At 48.9% G+C, this 22,694-nt stretch overlaps 1 protein-coding gene across 6 annotated transcripts in view; it reads right to left on the reverse strand.

Moving 5' to 3' along the window:
- CBFA2T2 (CBFA2/RUNX1 partner transcriptional co-repressor 2) overlaps positions 1–22,694 on the reverse strand; it is a 60,149-nt gene that overhangs the window by 31,562 nt on the left and 5,893 nt on the right. For 2 of the 6 annotated variants that reach the window (XM_069034170.1, XM_069034169.1), the window contains exon 1: positions 16,530–16,945. The exons of 2 other annotated variants lie outside the window; for them this stretch is intronic. The gene's annotated coding sequence lies outside the window, so the exon portion shown is untranslated. Of the gene's footprint in view, positions 1–6,526; positions 6,610–16,529; positions 16,946–22,694 lie in introns of those variants that run through there. 2 more of the 6 variants (XM_069034171.1, XM_069034172.1) reach the window with 2 other exon arrangements.

A 22,694-nucleotide genomic window follows, 5' to 3' on the forward strand; every position in this document is an offset into this window, starting at 1 on the left:
GTGAAAAAGCATGAAAAAACCCAATTTATACACACTCCCCACTAAGCAGCAAAATGGCTTAACAAAAACCAAGAAAAAACAAAGAAAGCTGCAGAAACAGGCTATGATCCAGCTCAACCCTGGGGTCAGAAGGTGACACCAACAGCACTGAGGTGGCAGAAATAACCCCTTGTGCCCACTGCTGAAAAGAACATTTCAGAACAGTGACATCAGGTAAAGCAGCAGCTTTTGAAAAAAGAAAGTGATCCAGGAGGTAGCTCCTTCCATATTGCAGGCACTCACAGTAAACACCATATGGCCTGTTAATTTAATTAGGGAGAAGAAACCCCCTAAGTTTGAGATTTGACTTTGAAGGGTTTAAAACAAGTCTGAGGAAAATCGCTTGAGATATTCTGTTAGGTTGCCTTGCCTCCTTCATCCACCTTCTGACCCGCTGGACCTGGTGGCTCCCCCCAGGCTGCACAGCACCCCAAAGAGCTGGAATTTTTTTTACAAGTCCACTACCTTCACCACCACTGCACCTGCACAGATGCTTCCCAGGAAGATCTGGGTGGTCCATGCCAGGCAGCCAAGCCAGGAGAGGTCTGGATCAGGAAGGAGGTACGTGCAGTAAATAAACCAAGCATTTCAGCTGAACACATCTTCTCAGATAGCAACCAGAATTTTTATCTTAAATCCTCACAATCTACATTGGTGGGTCCCACCTGTCAAAGAGAGGATGGAGCTCATGGTGAAGGTCAACCTGACAAATGGTGGAGCACCAATGCTGAGACACAAAGCCTCAGGGCAAATCCACTCCCTATCCATAAATAAGTTTGCATTTGTAATCTTGAGATCAACCAACCAAACTCCAGCCATCCCCAAAGACTTTCGTATCTGAGCAAAGTCTCACTGCAGCATCTAATTCCAGACTAGCCAGGACACTGCTGAACAAAACGTCATTCTCCATTATGAATATATATTCCATGTCCTCATGTGAGGAGGGAGGGGCATTTCTAGGATCATTTCCAGCTAGAAATCTGTCTCTGTTCCATGATGGGACACTGCAGCACCACTGTCACGCTGCCCTGCCAGGTCTCAGCACGAACTGCTCAGTGCATCACCAGCAGGAACACAAGAGATCCCATGGAAGGGGCTGCTGGGGCACCACCAAGAATGCAAAGACACAAAAGGTGATGATTGCCAGAGGAATGGCCTCCCAAGCTGTAACAGCTGAGGCTCACAAGGCTCTGGTAGGCTCTCAACTTCAGCAGCCCCCTGAGGCCCAGGCAGGAGCAGGAACACCTCGGCCATGGTGCTCCAAGGACCACCACCCCCTCAGGAGCTGCTCTGTCAGGAGCCTCCAGCACAACCTTCCTCAGCACAACCTTTAGGGAGTCCCAGCTGGGTAAGGGAACCACAGCATTTCTGCAGAGAGGTGCAACAGACCAACCGACCTGGGGCCAGGGACAGAGCTTTGGCACCCAGGCTGCTCGGGCAGAGGCACAGAGGGAAGCTCTGCCTGATGCCTCCAGCACGGGCACGAGTTGCCACCCTCCTCTCCTCCTGCCTGGCACAAAGGAGGTCAGGGCTGTGTGGACCTACCTGTGCTCCCCACCGGAGATGTTCAGTGCCCCTGCAGAGCAGGTGCATTTCCAAGGCCCAGGTAGGGCAGCAAGGGATGCTCCCTCCCTCCCTCTCTCCTCTTACCAACTGCAGCCCATCTTGTCTTGAGGAAAATCCAGGATGCTCCATGCCTCTCTGCTAGCACTACTACCACCAGGAGAGATTTTGGGAGGTTTGGGCTTTCATGGAACCTGCTGCCCTGTAGATAAATCGTACCAGGAGAAAACCACATCGTTCCTAGAAATTTGTAACCTCAGTTGGCATGGAGTTTCTCCTTGGCTCCTCTCAAGAGCTGACCACACTCACAAATTAACATCCCACTTGTTCAATTATGTTTTCCTTTTCTATCCAGACCCAGGTCGGGATCTGTGTGTCCCTTTAATAGGTGTGTCACAGCAGTATGCCAGAGTTTCCCATTTTCTAGCACAAAAAAAAACCCCAAAAACCAAGGCCAAACCCAAATAACAAAACATCTAAAGCCCAGCAGACTTCTTCCTGCTAGCAAGGAAACCTCCTCTCAGGACACTGCAAAGATTTAATTTACTACCAATTGCCCTCTGGTTATTTTACATTTATGGGGTGGGGGCTGAAGAAAGGAAGAAAGCAGAGAGGGTGTAATTAGCTTTGCTTGTAAAATGTTCATCCCAGTTGTAACAGCAACTGGAGCCTATCGGGGGCTTAATAGATTTCAGGGTTTTGTTGAAGCTGAAAGGTCGGGGGGGGGGATAAAAAAGCAGAAGAAAAATATTAAAAAAAAAAAAAATCAATATGTGGATCCTACATCTTGCCACAGCCCCATATGGAAGTAATCAAGCACAAGGGTGGCAGCTGGGGCCAATAACAGTCACCTGCAGTTGAGGGACGTGGGGGTTTCGGATGGGTTTTTAATGCTAATTTCCTGGAGGAACAATGCGGGAGCGGGCGCGGAGCGGCAGCCGAGGGCGGCTGAATGGGGACCACGGGGAACAATGGCTGCACCTGGCGCTGGGAGCAGCGCACGGAGCCGGCACGCGGCGGCAGCGCCCGGCACATCTGTTCCGCACAATGCCCGCTCCCCCCTCGGCACTCACAGCCTGCCTGCCGGCCTGCAACAGGTCCGAGCTGTCCCTCCTCCTCCTCCCCGCTCAGCTCAGGGACGGGTGTCAATACTTCGGGGGTTTCTCGGCGTTGTTTGGTTAAAGGGACGGCTACGCAGCATCCCGCCGGCAGGTTGCGGCATCCCGCTGCCACGGGAAGGTAAGGAAGGAATGCTGACTCTTGGCTTTGAAGATCTGCAAGTGTTGGTTCTTCTAAATGGTCTTCTGGCCACCTGTGACTGTGCTCCTTCAACACCCCGAGTCGTGCTGCAGCCACCAGAATCCCATGGCCAGGAGCGCGCCAAGGAAATTCAATACGCATTATTCTCAAACCTTAAGCTTGGCTTATAAAAATGCCACTGCCCAGCCCAATAAAAGGCATGATAGTTACACTTTAAAATGCTTTGAAACCTCTGAAATCGCTATTGTCCTGTCGGACATAAGCTGCTGACACACAAAGCGGTGCTAAGGTCAAGGTCCTGCCTCAGAAAATTGCTTGCAGACCCAGGAACTGAACCCAAGCCTCTCCGTGCTGCACTTTAACTGTGGGATCATCGCTCACCATTTCTTCCTGGCTGCTGCTCCCGCTCTAAACAAAGGTTTTTCCAGCCGTTCCCTGAACGCTGCATGAATTAAGGCAGACTCCACCATAAAAATAAAAGTTGAACAGACTCCCAGAGACCTGCAGTGACGCTGCCCCCAGGGACTGCTCTGGAGTGTCTGTCGAAACACATTTCATACCTAACTCCTAACAAGCAATCAGATATGGAAATAGTCACTAGATAAAGGCAAGCTTACAATCCAGCCCAGAACAAGTATGGATAAGCCAGCTCTTATAATGGGAAAAAAACCCAACAGGCAACAGATTACGACCATCTCCTGCCTTAAATCTGCTGCGTGTGCCCAAGTCCTCAAATGACTGCATTCAGCTCTCCAGCTATACTATAAACATCACATATACACGTCAAACAAATCTCATTTTTTGTCCAAACCTTAAAAAAACAGATCTGGAAAAAAACAAGAGGCCACCTGGCTCCCCCATCCCGTCCCATAACCGTGGGAGAGCGCTGCCTCCTGCTAAATGCTGCTGGTGGTTACTGCATTTATGGGTCAATTTGGGGCCTGGAGGGCTGATTCACTTGAAAACTCAGCTCCTGCAGTCAAACCACACAAACCTGTCAAACCAGTGATAACCTCTACAAGCCAAAATCCACTGTGGGCGATGCCAGACAAAGCTCTGTAAAGCAGCAGTAAAAGCATTTGGGACTCGCACTCGATGCGACAGGCGAGGCAGCATTAAGTGAAACCCCGCTCTCATGGGAACACCAGTCCTGTAAGACTGAGAAGAATAAACCAGAAAAAAAACCAAACCCAAGAGCCCGACCCAGGGTTCACATGAGTAAAGCTCCCTTTGCTTTGGCGGGTTTAAACAAGCCTCTGCAACACCAGCAGATGCAAGTTGCAAAAATAGCAGCATCTTGGAAGTGAGCAGGGGCTGTGGCTCCAGTCCCTGGGCAGAGCAGAGCCTGGCTTGGCAGCACTGGTTTGGCCTTTTCACTATTAAATGGAGTTTCTGCTCTTTTCCTCAGGGCATTCCCTGTGTAATAGAGTTCTCAGATTAACGATTTATTCTCCTTGCCTTCAGCAATTCTGCTCCTTCCTCAAACCCTTCAAATCCTTCCCTTGGCTTAGCTGCACTTTCCTGTTGGCAGTATTCACTCCCACTGCCTTTGCCTTACTTTTTTTTCCTTGTTTCCCACACTGGAGTCTCTTAGTTTTGCATTATTTGGATGTTTCTCTAACTGCTGGATGTGCTGGGGTAGGGCTACCTGGCTGTAAAGGGCAAATGGTCACTCAGGTGAAGCCTAGGTAGTTCCAAACATCAGACTGAACATCTTTTCCATATTAATAGTGAAAATCATGTCATCCAGTAGACAGTAGCAGGGGAATAAAAAGTGTCTTCACTTGGATGTCCTACACCATCTCTATAAAATTATTAGGGTTGGGGACAGAGTTTCAAGCCACCCTCTTCCCCAAAATACAGCTACCTCTCTCATCTAAGCACTCGGCTCATCAGGCACCCTAAATCCTTAAAAATAAAGGAGCCTGAGGAAAAAAAAATAAAAGAAAAGTTTCCTGCAGGGCTTGAGCAAGACTCTACCAAATTAGTTGTTTAATGGCCAAATTGTGCTGCCCTGATGCCGGGAGAACTTCCGTTTGCTTAATCAGGGCTCGACCTGCAAGGAGACCGCAGGAGCAGCTGCTCCAACACCCTGTGCTGCCTTCAGAAACTCGGGAAGTCTCCAGGAGAGCTGCAGCAGAGGAGCACGGCTCTCTGCTCCTAGATATCATCACACCCTGGAGGGCTTTGCTGGATATTTTTGGGGTTTCAAACTCCTTTGTGCTGGTGCACTTTGAGACGTTGAAGTGCACACACTCCTGCCTCCTCTCCAGGGACACACAGGAGGTGTTTGGTACATCTCTAGAAGCAGACTTATATAATATTTTGAAAAGCTTCTACCCAAATGCTTGCATGCTGCAGAAGAAGGAAAACCTTAAGGTGGCCCACGGAGTGGCCAAACTGGCCGAGCACAGAGCTGCAGCCCAAGCACCCTGCCAGGGAGCCCAGCCAGGCTCTCCCCCAGGAGATCCTGTAATTTGGCATGTTTAAAGCTAACCTGGACAAAGCAACACCAAAGGGAATCCCCCTGCACCAGACAGCCCAGCAAATATTCCTCTCTCTTTTTCCAGCCTGACAGCAAGCGATGCTCAGCCACATTTAAGCTCCCCAAACTTTGAGCGCTGATTTTCATGTATCTCCTGTGGCTGGGCAGGATTTTTCCAGCACATAAAATGGACTGAGTATCATTGCACAGGAGCTGAGTGGTGCAGGGGGCAGAAAAAGCTGTTAATATTTCGGGGATCAGCTTAAATGTGCAACAGAGGGATCTTTACAACAAGCTACACCAGAGGGTCGGAGGAGCAATTTCAACTCCTGAACCTTCCCAAAAGACAGGGAGGGGAGGAAAAGGGCAGGTTTAAACTAAATATGCAAGATCCAGGGGTTACAACAGAAAAAGGAAAATACAGCCTGTCTACAGCCCAACAGTGAAAATACATAGAGGAGGTGTGTTCTGGTATCACAAGATTGATCTGGGAGATTTAGATGCTGGGAGCATCAGTTGCTGCTCAAGGAGCGCAAAGACAAAAAGGGAGCAGTCTCTGCCACAATGCAGAGAAGCCCTGAAAACACTGGGAAAATTAAGGAAATTTGGGAGCCAATGGAAGAAATCCACCTCTGCAGTTTACCCCCCCCACTCCCAGCTTCAATACCAGCATGCAGAAACCAGAGTCAGCCTAGGCACAGCAGAAAAACCACGTTCTGCTAAAACACACAAAACCCTTCCTGCTTTGCCATTTCCCCAGAAAACGCCAAATCCCAACCCTCTGCTCATGGAGGGGGGGAGCGGGGGGAAAGAAAAAAAAAAAAACAAAAAACCAAACCATTCCATAGCAACACGGAACGAGCTGTACCGCAGCTCTCCTCAGAGAGAGTTTAGTGTTTTTTCAGCTGCAGAATCCTCGCATGCAGCCGGCTGGGCTATTGAAGTTTTCCCCAGCACTGCAGAGGACCGAGGCAAGGCTGGCGAAGCGCTGCGGCCGCCGCCGCTCCCACCCTCTCCCTCTACCTGCTCCCGGCGTGGGGGCTCTCCCCAGCCCGCCGGCAAAAGCCACGGCGCTCCTCAAACCTTCCTGACGGCCCCGGGGCTGAGCATCCCCCGAGCATCCCCCGCGGCCCCGGATCCGCCGAGCGCTGTTTAAAAATAATCCCATGCCTTGCTTACCCTACCCAGCGAGGTTGCAAGGATCCAGCTGCTGTGGAATACACCTCGTTTCTTTGAAATAGAAAGAAAAGCGCTCTTCCTCCTCCTCCTCCTCCGCCCGTGATCTTCGAGCGCAGCCGGAGCCCAGCCTGCCTTCTCCTTTCATTAGCTGGACATGTGTCAGGTCCCGCACATCTGCGATTTCTCACTGCCTGGAGCCGCCTGTCCGATTCCAGGGAAACACAGATGGATCCCAGATGGGAAGGTCCTGCCAAACAGACCAGCTCTCCACCTTGCCAGAATACCCAGCTTAGAGGCACACACCCTCGGCTCCCTGCCTGCTCCCTGCCTGCGCCGCGCTGCTGCCAGGCTGCTCGCCAGCTGATGTCACCAGGCACACACCTACCAGCGCCTCGCCGCCCGCCTGACATTAACTTGTTAAATACACGGAATTTGTTTATGGCCGGCAGGAACAGCGAGACAAGGGCAGGAGCAAAAGAAGCTCCACCGCCCCAAACCACCCTCCCCAAACCAGCCCTGCCTTGTGCAGCACCGGGGGCACAGCAGCCTCTGTCTCAGCCCTGGGTTTGGAAATCGGGATGAGCTGTTGGGTAAACCGGCGGATTAATTTTCCGAAGGTTTCCCCACGCACGTAAATCTTCGCTGCAAACTCCCCCCGCCCCGAGCCGGAGTTTGCGGCGCTGGAAAGCTGGCATGTGTTAGCAATTAGAAGCAACAACAAGATAACAAGACACTGATGTTGCAAGGGCACCAAACGCGGACTGGAAAATTCAAAGGAAGAGCAATTAAATGTATAACATCCTAGCCGGCTCGAAGAGGAAGTGTTAAAGGAAAATGTAAATCCGAAATGTTTTATACGGGGAGTAAACTCCACCAGAGATCTCAGAGCAGTGAAGGAGGCTCGGAGCAGAAACCCACTGGGCACGACCACATTTGACCATTTTCCCCCTCTCATTAATGGACAGACGTGGCGGCTCTGCCACCTACACACCTCCTGGCAATCCTGACAAGCTGCTCCCCGAGGTGCGGCGTGAACAACAGATATTAACTGGAGGCCCCTGACTAATCCCATCAGCCCGGCACCATTCACCGCCAGCCGGGTGCTGGGCAAACACGGATTTACACAACAGCATTCCCGGCCACGCAGGCTGGCATGCCCAGCTGCCGGGGTTCTGCCCCGAGCAGGAGCAACCACCCCTCCAGACTGCCCAAACTATCCTGCTCCACACCATCCCACTCCCAGCTCCTGTAAAACCACCCAGGAGGAGAAGCAATGTTTGCATTTTGCCTGCAGACCATGCACAGGCACATTTTAAGATCTCAGGAGGGATTCACTGCTCCAGTCCATACAGCTGAGCAGGTTCAGGTCTTGATATCCTTTCCCTCCAGCTACTTGTTTTGAGAACCAGGGACTCAATACTTTCCCAGTTCTGCAAACTAAGAGCCTGCCACTACCCAAGCTGGGGGATGCTGGTTTTTCACAAGTCCCAAAATCATACATGCCAAATTCTCCACAGTTGGTGTAGGCATGACGGGATAGTTACTTGTTCACAGGCAGCAAAATGCTCCTTTTGATGGAATTCCCAGTGCTGTGGTAGGCTACTGCTAACTGCCAAGCCACGTTCATAAACCTTCTGGAGGTACTGCCCCCCGGCATCTCATCTAACCCTTCACCCTGGCTTCTCTGGTGCTTATTCCTAATTAGTTTAAGGTACCTCTGCTTCCCTTTGGGAGGGGAAAAGGCTGTAAAGGGAGAAAACTGCTTTAAAGGAAGCATTAAAAAGCATTCTGCAAGCAGGCATGGCATGAGTTCATGAACACATGAACTCCTCCACAATCTCCTCCTGCAGAGGACAGGCCTCCCAGTACAGGCAGGATGCTGCATGGTAATGGGGGCAGAATTAGGGCAGGAGACTTTGGGCTGTGGTAGGAGCACACGAAACTGCTGCTTCCCTGGCTGGGCAAACACATCGCTCTGAGAAGAGCAGCCTGGCTGCAGGCAGAGGGGGCACAGGTTTGCAGCAGCTCTCCCTCCTCCAAACCTCACCCAAGAGCAGCAATTCCACATGCTTCAGTTAGAAAAAAAAAAAAAAAGTGAATCACATTCAAGTATCAGCACACAAATACCGGGAGCATCCCGTGAGGTGATGCTCAGGCAGCAGAGCAGGTTGGGAACAGGCAGATCCAAGAGTGCCTCCCAGCACTCCCTTCATCCAGCACCCCAGTCCTCACTGGAGGGGCTGCTGGCAAGGCACGTCAATAAAACATTTAAGTTCAGAAAGTTCAGCTCGCTGGGGCTTCTGACACTTCTGATGGAAGTTGCGCAAAATACTGAAGCTCTCAATATTTCATAAGCTGAGATGGAAAAACCATCTCTAAATGACACAGACAATGAAGGGAGACACAACCCAAGCAGCTCCAGCAGCACCAGAACTAATAATTTTCCTATGGACTTGCATCTCATGGTCGGCTCCCTGGCACCTCACGCTGTGAGGTCCCCAACAGGAGCTGTCCCCGGCCGGGTTGTGGCGACAGCGGTGGCTCTTATGTGGATTCTCTGATGTCTTATAAGAAGCAAGCTCATGTTGCAGCTCTGTCCCCAGTGGAGATGGTACCAGGCAGATGGATGCAGCCCTGTGCTCCCAGCATTAAGTATCCAGCACCAGACACTGCTGTTCCCTGTCCAGCCCTGTCCCAGCATCCCCAAACCAGCCTGAAACTGGGCAGCGAGCTCAAAAACTGATTTTGGTCTGAACGTAGCAGAGGGGGAGATGCTGTATGGTGAACAGCAGATGCTCAAGAGATGCTGCCTGTCAGGATCTGTCAGGTCTTTGTGTCAAAGCCGTCACAGAAGTACCCTCAGAAGGCACAGGGACATCCTGGGGCTGGGGAGGCTTTATGGAAAACAGGTGACCAGCACGAGGAGTTCCCATGCCTGCTTTTTAAAATCACAGTTCAGCTTAAGGACCCGAACAGTTTGTAATGTTTCACTTCAAACAAATAAAAGCTGTCCACAGCTATGACAACTGGGTTCTAACTACCCTTTGTCAACCCATGGCTAAATAAATCTCTTCAATGTTTTTACAACCTAAAGCACTTTGAAATGTCAAGAACTCAGGTCACTGCAAGTATTTTGAGTATAGTTACAACGACTTTATAAACCTTTATGAAAGGCACACAACTCTTTGCCATGGTGTCCACAGCCCAGTGTCTACCAAAACCCCACCATCCTCAAGGAAGAAATCACCACTTCTGGCTAGAGAGGCAGGAATATGCTCAGCATCAGAGGGAGTTTTGGATTCTCCACGCATAAAAACTACAGGTAGGATCACCTGGGTGCCCTGAGTAGAAGCCATTGCCAAACCTCCTTTGAAAGCCTCATGGACTGTGTCTTTCACATGATCCATGTGCCTCAGCTCACCCAAACCATGACCTATCCCTAAGCCCATCCCTGAGCTCACCACTGGCAGATGCAGGTCCGTGAGGTATAAAAATCACAGAATCCCAGAGTGGGTTGGGTTGGAAGGGACCTTGAAGCTCATCTCATTCCACCCCTGCCATGGGCAGGGACACCTTCCACAGGTTGCTCCAACCCCCTTCCAACCTGGGATGGGGAGTCCATTCACACATCATCGACTGACCCCCCTCACTGTTCCCAAGAGGCTTGTCTGCTCCTAAATATGCATTAAAGCAGATTTTGCAGCCCAGGCACCACCAGCACAGCGGAAGGAAGCAGAACTGCAGGCAGCATGGGGAGAATGCTTTTCCCTGGCTCACCATGCTAATCTGCTTCTGCTTTCTTCTCCTGGGAATGTTCCATGGAAAGAACGATGCAAGCAAAGTTTGAACACTGGGAGCTATTGATACCTGCTGCTTAGTGTGGTTTCTGAGGAAAGCAAGGAAATCTGAAGAATTTTTCCAGTTTCCAGTGGAATTTTTATGCCTGTCATAGCCCATTGCCACAGCGAGCACAAGAGACCCGAACTGCTTCTGATTTCTCTGCTATTCCACAGATACTTCATGATGTGCCTCGGCTTTATTTTTTGCCTGCTGTGTTCTTACCTCAGAAAGAAGCTTCACTTGAATTCAAGGCAACCCTGGAAAGCCTTTGCCTTTTTAAGCTGACCACTTTCCATTGCACAGAAAAATAAATCCAAATGCACTGAGGCAGCCAAAGCCATTTATCAGGCTAAGTAGAAACCATAAATTCATGCTAACTGGAATCTGATGGAAACCAATTGGGATCCTCCTCCAGGCTCAGGTCTGGCAGGAAAGTCAAACATTTTATTGCCTTCTTTATGCCTTACAAGACAGTGGAGCCAAGAAGGGACTGCTCCCTTTGAAGCAATGCTGGTGCAAGGGAGACTCAGTGACTTGAGTTCAAGCTCAACCGCCCGAAACAGAGATAAGACCTCTCCATTCCTGGCAAATTTATCACATTTAACAAACATCCTCCTTTCAATAAATCCATTATTTGAATTAGCACATGGCAGATTATGTTAAAAAGCTTAATTTGTCACAGAATCATAAAGAAAGGTTTGGGTTGGAAGAGACTTTAAAGCTCATCCCATCCACCCCCTGCCATGGGCAGGGACAGCTTCCAGTGTCCCAGGGTGCTCCAAGCCCCATCCAAGCTGGCCTTGGACACTGCCAGGGATCCAGGGGCAGCCACAGCTTCTCTGGGCACCCTGTGCCAGGGCCTCCCCACCCTCACAGGGAACAATTCCTTCCCAATATTCCATCTAACCCTGCTAAGGCAGTAGGAAGCCACATCCTCTTACCACTCCAGACCCTTGTCCAAAGTCCCTCTTCAGGTCTCTAGGAGCCCCAATAGACACTGGAAGGGGCTCTAAGGTCTCCCTGGAACCTTCTCTTCTCCAGGCTGGACACCCCCAGCATTCCCAGCCTCTGCCCAGAGCAGAAGAGCTCCAGCCCTCAATTAAATCCAAATACATTTCCTCCTTCTGGACTGAACATGAGCTGTATGGCTTTTGTGCCATTTCAATCCTGCCCAGAGAAGGGGAAAAAACCATATTAAAAGTTGACCTTAATTGAGCTGGAAGAATTTTACACCCAGAACATCCCCAAGCAGATATTGCCAAAAAATCCCCCAAACAAACAGGGGGAGCAAAGATGCAACAAGGAATTAAACACAACCTGAGGAAGTTACTGAAACTACTTCTGGCCACCCATTAAGGGAGGGGAAACACATCACCTAAGCAGATGACACCTTATTCCTGTGGCCACATATGTAAAGAAAAAACCTGCAGGAATTGATGTCTTGTCCAAAAATATCCCCCCCCAAAACAACAAACCAATTCCTAAACCTAACACCCTTGCTCTGATTAGAAATCCAAGCTTCTGTAGCCGTCACGGGTATTTAAACCAAACACAGAAATATGGAAAAAATGAGTAATCCTATTTGGAGAGAGCAAAATCCAGCCTGCACAGGATTAATTCTAGTCCAACAGCTCTGCAGCTTGACAGTATTTTCCAGATCAATAGCAGTGCCATTTGATTACAGATTTGTTCAAATACATACATCCACTCCCCTCCAATTGTCATTTCGGTGATGCTCAACTTTAATTGCCCAACACCCCGACCAGGAGCACTCCTGGCTTTGGAAGCTGTGAGGATGGAGCTCTGCTGCAGCTCTCAGCCACCTCTCCACTACTTCAGAGAACCCAATCACCTGCCTACATCTGACACTTGTGCCCCACTCCTTGCTGGACCATCCTCTTCAGCACCTGTTTATGGAGCAAACAGGCTTTGGAAGCCAAAACTCCTCCCTTTTGCAGGTGAGCTGGTGGCTTTGAGAGCTGTGTCCTGGATCACCCTGCTCCAGGCTCCCAGTGCTCCTCACCACCAGATGTGGAAGACCATTTACAATTAAGAAAGCACAGGTTAAAGCCTATCAAAGCAGCAGAACTTGGAGTTTTTTGCCTCATCCCAGAGGCCAATGTGAGCAATAAATTGCACGTGATAGATCCCAAGCCCCTTCTCTACAGCAGGCTCACCACATCCCAGTTTGCTTCCAGCACCTCCCTCCACTGGTGCCTTCCCTGCCACGAGATCTGACTCTTCTCCTGAAAATGGTTTTTCCTTCTTTATCTTGGGCTCTTTTAACAGAAGCCTTTCTCCCAATTTCATCCTGAGCTTCCCTGTGCTCCAGTCCCTGGGACTGCACATCTGTGAGGGCTGCTGGGGCTCAGCTCCTTTCCCAGTGCTTCAGAGGAGGAAAGTGGTACCTCCCCACCACACAGCCACCTAAGGAGGGCTCTTTTCTCATTAATTAGTTGTCACTAACCTGGTAACCTTGATTAAAAATATCCCAGTTCCAGTCTCCCTTTAACAAAAATAAATCCTGAACTGTTTTGTTCATTACCCAGTAAAACCACCAGCTCAGGATTTTAAGGAAAGCTTCCCAGTAGCATCCCAGTTTGTTGGCTTTGCAGGTTTAGCACTGAGCAGGGTTCCCTTCCTTCCAGCCTCAACCAATCACAAAACCCCACATTTTCAAACGTGCTTTCTGCTAGTTTTTCCTACATTTATTTTTTACCCATTTTTCTTTGCCAGCTCCCTTCTCCTGCTTTCCGCTGACCCTTTGGACCTAACAAATGCTGGCTTTGGGGAGAGAAAAAAAAAAAAAAAAAAGAATAAAGAGCCCAGCGCAGCCCTTTGCGCCTGGCCCGGCATTCCAGCGCTGCGCTCCCGGCTCCACAAAGTCTGATTTAGGAGCACTGCTGGGAGCTATTAGTTTACGAAAGGCCCAGCACGCCCACCCAGGCACAGGCGACGGCGAGAGGCTCCCCTTTCAGCGCTGCCATGTGCCTCCCATCCCGCCCGGAGCGCTCGGGAAGGCTGTGGTCGGGCTCGGGGCAGGAAGCCAAGGGAAAGGCAGCCCGGGCGGCGGGCGAGGAGAGCGCAGAGGTCAGGGGAGAGGGCTGGATATCGTCCACAGCCCCGTGCTGCCGCAGGAGAAGCCATTAATTAATGGGATGCTTATTAAGAGAGTTCAGCCTGCATCCAGACTCTCCTTTTATCCTGCCCGTTGCTCCTTGTTTCCATGTCCTGTAACCACTTCTTCCTTTTTGTGTCCTTTTCCCGTTTCCACTACCATGCTTTTAATCTCTTCTTCAATCTGCTTTGTTGCCTTATTTTTGCTTATTCTCCACTCTCTACTTCCACCATCTCCAGCTCCTTGCCTGCCTCCACCCCTTGCCTGACAGCACAGAGAATCCCCGGCAGCCCCAACAGCTGATCCTGAAAATCGTCACTGTCATCCCAACCACTGGAGGCCCACGGAATCTGCTGAGCGAGCTCAGCCACCTGCCCAGGTGTCTGCTACCTGCCCCTGTTACCCACCCAGAATTAAAGCATGCATCAGCCTCCCAAAAATGTGTGCCATGGGGAACTTAATGGCATGGTCTGCCAACAGCTGCCAGACTTTGGCCAGCTCGTTATCCCAAATGCCTGGTGTGGATGTAGGACAGAGTTAACGCCCCAAAACTGAAGATCAGCTCAGTGGTGGGAGAGGCAGGGAGAAAGGAAAGGGGAAAACAGGCAGTGAAGCATCGTTTTGGAGACATCAGGGTTTTGACATTCTCCAACTGGCTTCTATTAGCATTGCATCTGTCTTTGGGTGCCTGAAGGGGAAAAAATAAAAGGAAAGACTCATTTCCAGAGGTACAGAGCAATCAGCAGGTTCTCTGCACTTCCACTGCCTCTGGAGTGCTTGGATGCAGCTCAAGGAAGACCAGGAGCAGTGAACAAGGACCTGAAATTTTATTACCTTCCCCTCCTGCCGGAAGCAGAGCCTATTTGCAGATTTACAGCTCGTGTCAACAGGAAGTTCGTGTTTACAAGTTTCCTGGAAAAAAAAGCCAGCATTCCTGTCCTCTGCCATAGCCTGGTGGGAATGCTGCCTCGTGGGGAGTGCTCAGATGGGTATGGGAGACAGGAAGGAGTTTTAGCCACGTAGAACATCCAGACAAATAGATAAAGCTATGGAAAAAAAAAAAAATTGAAGGCCAGAAGGAGAACAGTAATTCAGCAATTTGGTGGAAAATGCACAGCAAGACAGCACAGCCGTGTCTGGAAAAATACTTTTGTAGCATCTGGGATTCACACTTCAAAGAAGCAGAAGAATTTTAAGAGGATGAAAAGCTATATTCAGGCTAACATGAATTTTTCTCCTCTGGCCCAACTCTCTTGTCATTCCCATTACACTGTTCCTCCAAGAGTCACAGCCAAGCTCAGCTGGTCACACTGGGGGGGGGCCACCCTCCCAATAAAGGCATGAATGGGACCACAGCAGTGTTTGATGGTGCTGCTGGATCCACCAGGATCCATCCATCCCCAAGCTCAACCCCAGACTGAGCTGAGAACATCATTTATTGCCTTCAAAAACTGGAATCCTGGGCCTAAACAGCCCTATCTTGTGAAGCCTGGATTTAAAATCTTCCCCTTTCACGTGGTTATTAAAAAAACCAACCTGAAACCAAACAAAAAAAACCCCCAATATTTGTTCCAAAATTACACAAAAGAAGAGGACATGAGGACAGCCAAAGGTCAAGGAGCCAGAGCTCTACCAGGATGCCAAAGACTCAAATCAGTAAATATTTATTTAGGCCATGCTGTACAGTTTAGTAAAGACAGATACGGAGTACCTAGGGTAGTATCTGATCTCCTGAGAACATGCTGCTCCCAAGGAAAGTTTCTATCTTGACAGATGGATATTTTCCAACAGAAGAATGATCCAATCACAAGATCCCTCTGAAGCAAACTCATTCAACAAAACACAACAGGTACAGAAAACCAAGTCTCAAAACCCCACAGCTACCTTCTCCCTAGAGAAAGGGCTGGAGAAAACCAAGCTGGCAAAGCACTCAACCCACCCAGCCTTACAAACCTTCAGGATTTAACACGCAGAAGCTTGAAACAACTGAGCTGAAGAGGAAACTCAGAACTGCTGCAGGCATCAGGTCCTTCCAACACCACCACAGCTGTCCCCAACCCTTTCAGCCACAGCTGAGCCCAGCACAGATTTAGGGTGACCCCCCCCCCCAGCCAAAGCTGCACGTCTCCACTCCTTCCCTGGGTATTCAAGCTCTTTCCATATCAACCAGCAGCACTAGCAACAAAATTCCCAGTAGAGTCGGAGAGAGGGGGAGGAAAGAGCCATGCAAAGGTCCCCAAACTTTTTTTTTCCCTCCTAAGTTCTTAGCAGGAAACCATTACTGAAGAGCAGCCAGCCCTGGATCCAAGCATTTCACATCCAGGTGTCACCATCCCTGTGCAAGAGAATGGAAGTTCAAAAGGAAGGTTTTGCAAGAGGCTTAAAGTGATGCCTTTTCCTGGTCTTAAAATCAAGAGTCACACACGGTTAGAAGGGGAAAAGGGATTTTACCCTGGTATTTATTTAAGGATCCTTAGGTGTACACGTCCAGGTCATATGGATCAAGATGTACCCCACGGAGTCTATCTCTCTCTTTGTCTTCTGTCTCCACCTCTGACCCCTTCCCCAACATTGGGTATAACATTATAGGTTTTACTAATTAGCAGATCTATCAAAGATTCCCCAATGAGAGGCTCGAGTGAGCCCCCCTCCCCAAGGAACCTTCCCTGGATGGTTCTATCTCGGTTTACAGAATGTGTTCTGGAGAGGACCTTGGGCTCTGGGGCACACTGATCCCCAGCTAGGAAGCTTCTAAAATGTTTAATCTCTTAGCTTAACAAACAAGTCCAAGAACTAGGCAAAAAGCACTGAGAATACAGAAGTTGTAAAAAGGCTTAACAGGGGTATAAAAGAAAAGGCAAAAATCTTCATGGCATCAAAAGGAGCATTTGCTGAGAGCATCACATTAAAGCAGTCAGGTGTCTTCTACCCCACACACTGGACACACGTGTTCAGACAACTTCAAGAGCCAGAAGAACCCAAACATGTGTATGGGGAAGGTAATTTACATGCACAGAGAGGAAAAAGGAAGAGAACAAAAATTACCTTCAATCCAAACCTCAGATTTACTAAACTTGAAACTTTAAAAGTCATCAAAATCTTCATTTTCCACATCATGAGTTATATTAAAAAAAAACCAAACCAACAACAACTCAGGGGGACAAATAATAAAGAGACAACTTAAAAAAACCAGAATAAAAACCTGGAGTAGGAGATAGAAAAGAGCGATTCATCAGCAAAGCTCCTCCAAAAGGGGGTTGGGAGCTGAGGGCAGAGGCAGCCCAATGGCAGCATTCTGGAAAGAGCTGATTTGATTTGGCTCTTACTACTGAGGAAAAAACTAAAACAAAATAACAACCAAAAAAAAAACCCTAAAACAAAACTAAAGCAGCTCAATCATGTATTTACTTCCTCTTCATTTCATTAGTCCTACCCAGGGCTGTGGCCAAGGCGAAGCTGAGTTTATTGCCCCCAACCCTGCTTTGGGGTGTGCTCTGCCCAGGTGAGCCAGCACCTCCCGGGGCTGCTCTTAACTTCCCCCAGCTGTGTTTTCCTGATGTCCCAAACATCTCCACCTGGTTCTGCAGATGGAGCAGCTGCAGTTGGAGGCAAACACCTGGTGAGCCACAGCCCTGCCCTGCGTTGCAAGGGGAGATCTGAGTTACAGCAGCTCCTGCCCTATTTAAGGCCGTATCAGGGGTGTAAGTGCTGTGTTTGTGGTAAAGAATCTGTCTCCTTTGAGCCCAGGGAACCTGAAAAGCTCAGCTAGGCAGCTTTGCACTGACCAGCCACCAAAAACCACCTGAAGATGCAGAAAGGAGTGCTAAATCTAGCAGAGGTTGTACTCAGAGCAGACCATTACTGGATGCTCCAGTGATTGTACCTTTACAACAGTTGCATTTCTCACACACCAGCTTTGGGCTACACCAACCCAACCAGCACGAGAGCTGCAGATGTGCCCAGCTCCAGGCTGGCAGGAGCCTCCCTTGGGATAGAGGAAGAGCCTGGTGCTGTTCACTGCTGATGTCTGACCTGGTGCTCCAAGCTCCAGAGTGAGTACTTGGAAATTCACTTCTCTAGAAAAACATTTGACAAATACTCATCCTCTAGGGAATGTCATGATGAGCAGAGCAAGAGAAGTACTAGGACTGTTTTCTGAGGGATTTTTACAACCCTCATGTCAAGTAACACCTCTCTTCAAATCAATACTGCAGTCTGAGCAGGCTTTCAGCCCAACAGTTCATTCTTCTTGGAGACTCCTTACAACTAAGCAGCAGTGTCATACATCTACCTGGCTAGCAGTGCTGCTTCAGCATTTCTTTGCACCATTTTCCTGCAAGTTCTTGGTCAGTGATGGCAACATTTATATTAAGAACACAAGAGTATATAACACTACAAACTGGAGACGGGGACAGTGCACTCAAAAAAACCCCAAACCCACTTCCCAACAGGCTCCAGATGTCTGGAGACTACAGCATCAGCAGAAGCAGCTGTTTGTTACTTAGCAGTCATTTCCAAGTGACTTGAGCTGAATTCAGTATTGTAGTCACACAGGCCAAACAATCCATGAGAGATGCTCAAGGCCAGGTTGAAATGGGCTCTCAGCCACCTGGGATAGTGGAAGGTGTCCCTGCCCACAGCAGGGGTTTGGAACAGGATGATCTTTACGGACCCTTCCAATCCAAACCATTCTGGGAGTCTATGTAATAAAATTTTGAGGGAAAAGGAGGTAATTTAAGGGTTAAATTAAATCTTGCAAGGCCAAACTGACAGGAATCCATTCCAGAAAGCCTGCAGGGTCAACTTGTATTGACTACAGAAGATCCTTGTGCAAATTAAAAGGTTTCCCTGCCTGTTTGTTTTGGCATATGGAAAAGCTGCAAATTCATTCCCTAAGGTTCGCACCAAGGAGGCTGTTAAATGCCAGGACAAGTCTCAGGCCTGGGATGTTTGGATGGTAAGGAGTGCTGGAGGTGCAGCCTGCTGCAATTCTCCCATGTGTTCAGGAGTCAAGTCAAATCAAGCCGACATTTGTAAAAGCCCCTCTCGGGTCCCGTTTCCAAACACCTGCATCCCTGGATCCCCCAGTTCTCCTGTTTCTCAGTGCACCTCTGCAGGAAGGAGCAGTTCACTAGGAAAAATGGAGAGTACCTGTCTTCCTCACCCATGCAGAACAGCTAATCCTACCAAGATAATCCTGCTTTAATGAGAAAACTATAGGACCTTTGATAAAGCATATAAATCTTAGAAAAGCCCTACTACAACATTCCTTAGTCTCTGGGACTGGATGACCGACCTCTAAAATGAATTTTGCATGTGGCTGTCTCAAGCTGTGGAAGGTAACACGTGGCAGGGAGAGCAAACTGCTCCCTCTTGTTTGCAAGACACCATAAAATCTGTAACAGTGCTGCAGGCAAACTTCCCATGCCTCTGGACATGTGTGCTACTCCATCAACAAAATGCCTCAACCTCTGCCTGCCACAGGAGCCAGAGGACACTGTCACATCCAGCTCCTTTTATCCAACTCACAGCACACTTCCCAAAATGGGAATGGCCATGATACAGCTGACCTGCCCCAAGTCCGTGGCTCCAAAGGTTCAGTGATTTCCTACAGCCCAACAAAGAGCTGGGAGATGGCAGGAACTGCGTCAGAGCCAACCTGGGCTGCAGCACAGCTGCTGAGCTCCAAGATAAACTTTCGAGCCTCTGCCAAACTGAGAATCTGTGTCAGGTTTTGTATGACAAAAGAAAAAAAAAAAAAAAAAAGACTTGAAAACAATTCCTCATTACAACTCAGGTGTAGAAATCCACAGACACTTTTTTCTGACCTCACAAGACCTTGCTCCAGCACCGGAGAAGAACCCAATGAATTGACATTTCAACACTTTCTTTTCCCCTCAAGTACAAACACACAACTGCTGAGAAAAAGCAGTGATGCTCTGACCTGACACAAGCAGTCGTGTTGAGGGATAATTCCTGTGCTGTATCAGTGACTGGAATTACCAGGGCTTTGCCAACAGCTTAATGAGATGGAAACTCACACTCCCACTGCCAGAATTTGTTTGTCGGGCTATAAACTATTTAGATGCCCTGAATATTTTGCTCCTGTGTTATAAAACAAGTGTGATGAGGTGCATCTCCATTCACGGAGCTGCTGCTCGGAGCAGCACGGCCTTTTGGACAGATCCAAATTCCTGGTGTGCTGTGTGTACACAGGGAGATCTGTCCACTGACTTCTCCTTCACCAAAAGGGGCTCTCAGAGCCTGGATGGCAACTGGATAGCCCGGAGTCCTGGACTGGCTCTGTGTGGTGCTGCCAGGTTCTCCAGGGCTTCCTGGGCCACCTCAGAGCAGCAAGAGCACCAGCAGGACAGTAAAAGTGCAATGCTGGTGGAAACTGAGGCAATCCTTACACGTGCACAGGGGAAAAGGGGAGATTCTATGCCAACCAAACAATCTTGTTTGGTACCTGTGAGACTGAAGGCAGGAATTCCTGCATGGATGAGATCCTGGTGTTTGGTGCTCACCTGTCCTCACGCCATCAGGATAGTCCTCGGCACTGATGGAGGATCAAATTGTGTAAACAATGTTCAGGAGCAGTGACTGAGTCTACAAGCATTTTTTCTGAGCATATTTTACCATAAAAATAGAACTAATTTTATTCCATTAATTTTATCTCAAACTTAGCTTTCTTAATTAGAGGTACAGGGCTCGAGGGGAACTGCTGTAATTATTAAATGGGAAATAAAACCTGATGAAAACAGTAGCTGCAGTGACTGAAAAATAAAACTGCTAGAGGGCAAATCAAGAAACTTCTAAAAATCAGCTGCTCAACAGTTTGTGTGCTCTGATAGTTATTTACCCATTCAAATGCACAAAGAGGTTTTATTTTCCTATTTTCCCTCCTGCTAAAATCAATACTACCCAGGAAAGAAAAAAAAAAGGGTTGTTCAATGAGACAAATATATTCAAGAAGAAAACAGTCAGAGAAGTGCCTGGGAATGTTTTTGGAATACTGCAGTGCAAAACCAAGGCTCTCCCTCAGAAGATTCCATCAAATTAACTCCTAGGTGCTCAGCGTGTCTAGATAAAGAGGGAAACCCAAGCTTTCACAGAAAAAAGACATCCCCTGGGGGGGAAAAAAGGGCACCACCAGTGTATTCTGGAATGTGGAAACTCAGGTGGGCCAAGGGCAGTAATCTGAAATCAGGTATTTTGCAGCAGAGGGGTAAATAAACAGCAGTAAATGGATGCAGGTGATCCAACCAGGATCCCAGTGCGAGCTGATTTGCAGTCCCTGATATGGGAGTCATATGAACAAGCCACTGCCTGTGTGACACAATTCCTGACCCGGGCTGGTGTAGGAGTGGGAATGGCTCTCTGGAAGAACGCTCCTGAGGACGATGCAGTTTTTGTAAAGTACAGTGTGTCTCCTTACTCACCACGGAAGGTGATCCATCAGCATCTGTAGTGTGAAGAGGGAAGCAAACAGCAGAAGGAAAGCAAAGTGCTAGAAAGAATTCCTGGCTAGAATCTGCTGCTTTAAATCTTCCCATGAACACGGGCTGTGAGCTGCAGAACGACACACTCGCACCGGGAAAGCAAAATGGGTACAAGGCTCCCATCCAACTCGGATTTAATGGCAGAGAAGATAGATCTGCTCTTTGAGAAAAATCCCAATTGTTGATTTCTATTTTGTCTGGCGATGGAGCACAGTATTCCTCCTTCCTTCCTGCCAAAAGTGGTGGAAGTACGATGTGCTTTAAAGTAATTACAGCAGCTCATCCCAGAAGTGGCTGCATTTCAAACGAGGCAGGAGATGCACAAGAGGGGAGTGGCTGTTCCCGGCTGAATGCTGAACCTGCCTTCAGACCGGGGGATGACAACACACCACCACATTTGCTCCCGATACCTGTCCCATTTGCCCCCTTCTGGTCTGTCTAACCCTGCTGCACCTCCATGGATGGCTGGAAAATCCACAGCAGCACGGCTCAGCGTGGCACCCATGGGCAGGACATGCCATCCTACAGGGACTTAGCTTGATCCAAGGTTTTTTGAGCTGGTATCTCTCTGACTCCTCAGCAAAACTGGCAAACATTTGGCTGTGCCAACCCTGTACCCCTCTAAACATTGCAGTATGCCTGGAAGTGCGCAGTATTTTCATTATTGGTAGAACAGCCATAATTATCCAAATAAAACTATTACTATACTGGGCCTTTGATCATAAATAGAACTTAATGGATTTTATTACATCCCAGGAAGCAAGAGCTACAGAAGGAAAAGTATTGCTAAATGTGCTTTGCTACTACCTATCAATTTCTCCTAAACACTCAGCACTTAAGAAATACCCAAAGAAACACACTGCTCCCACTGCATAACCATTGCAAGTTCCCCTCTGAGCTCTTCCCCTGTAGCCAGCTCGCAGGGGACGTTTCAGCAGCTGAAAATTAAAGGGTCACAATATTGAGCCTTCAGGTATCAAGTTCACAATGGAAATAGCAGCTGACACAGAAAGGGCTCTGCTGAGCACGGCGGTGATAATTCTGTTGCCTCAGAGCTGGAAGCAGCTCACTTACGCAAAGTTTGTTATTTAACTCAGCGAGGAATGAAAGAAAATGCCACAGCCATGGATTTATTCCTTACACAGCCTCTTTCAAATCACACTCCACACCGGAGGCGCGCTAGCAGTGAGTCTTTAACGCTGGCTGCAGCATCCTCTTATATCCAAATAATTCCCTGTCAAGTGCCGGGGAAGGCAGTGATGGCCTCAGCGAGTGCTGTTTGTCCTGCAAACCTCTGCAAACCCTTCTACTGGAGCCCAACTTCCAGAAAACTTTGCAGGAGCCAAACACCACTAGATGCCACAGGTCCAAGAGCGAGTGACAACAAATCTGGGATGTCCGACAGTCACCAGTCCATGTGGCCTCACGGAGAAGGGCAGGAACAAGGAGGACTTCAGTGGGGCAGCCAGAAATGCCAGCTTCCCATTTGCCCCTGCTCACATAATCCAGGAAAAGCCATCTTTCCACCCCCGGGGACTCCCCACCTGGCCCCGCTCCGCGGTGACAGCCCAGGCCTGCTGCTATCTCCCAAACAGATGCATTTATTCTCCTGAGAGCCTCCCACGTCTTATCTAGCTGGCAGTTTCCGAACGTCGAGCGCCAAGTCCGGCTAAAACCACTTTAAGCTCTTTTAGGCAACAATTCCTGA

The sequence above is a fragment of the Aphelocoma coerulescens genome, chromosome 20, assembly GCF_041296385.1.
Source record: "Aphelocoma coerulescens isolate FSJ_1873_10779 chromosome 20, UR_Acoe_1.0, whole genome shotgun sequence".
In the NCBI taxonomy this organism is placed as follows: Eukaryota; Metazoa; Chordata; class Aves; order Passeriformes; family Corvidae; genus Aphelocoma; species Aphelocoma coerulescens.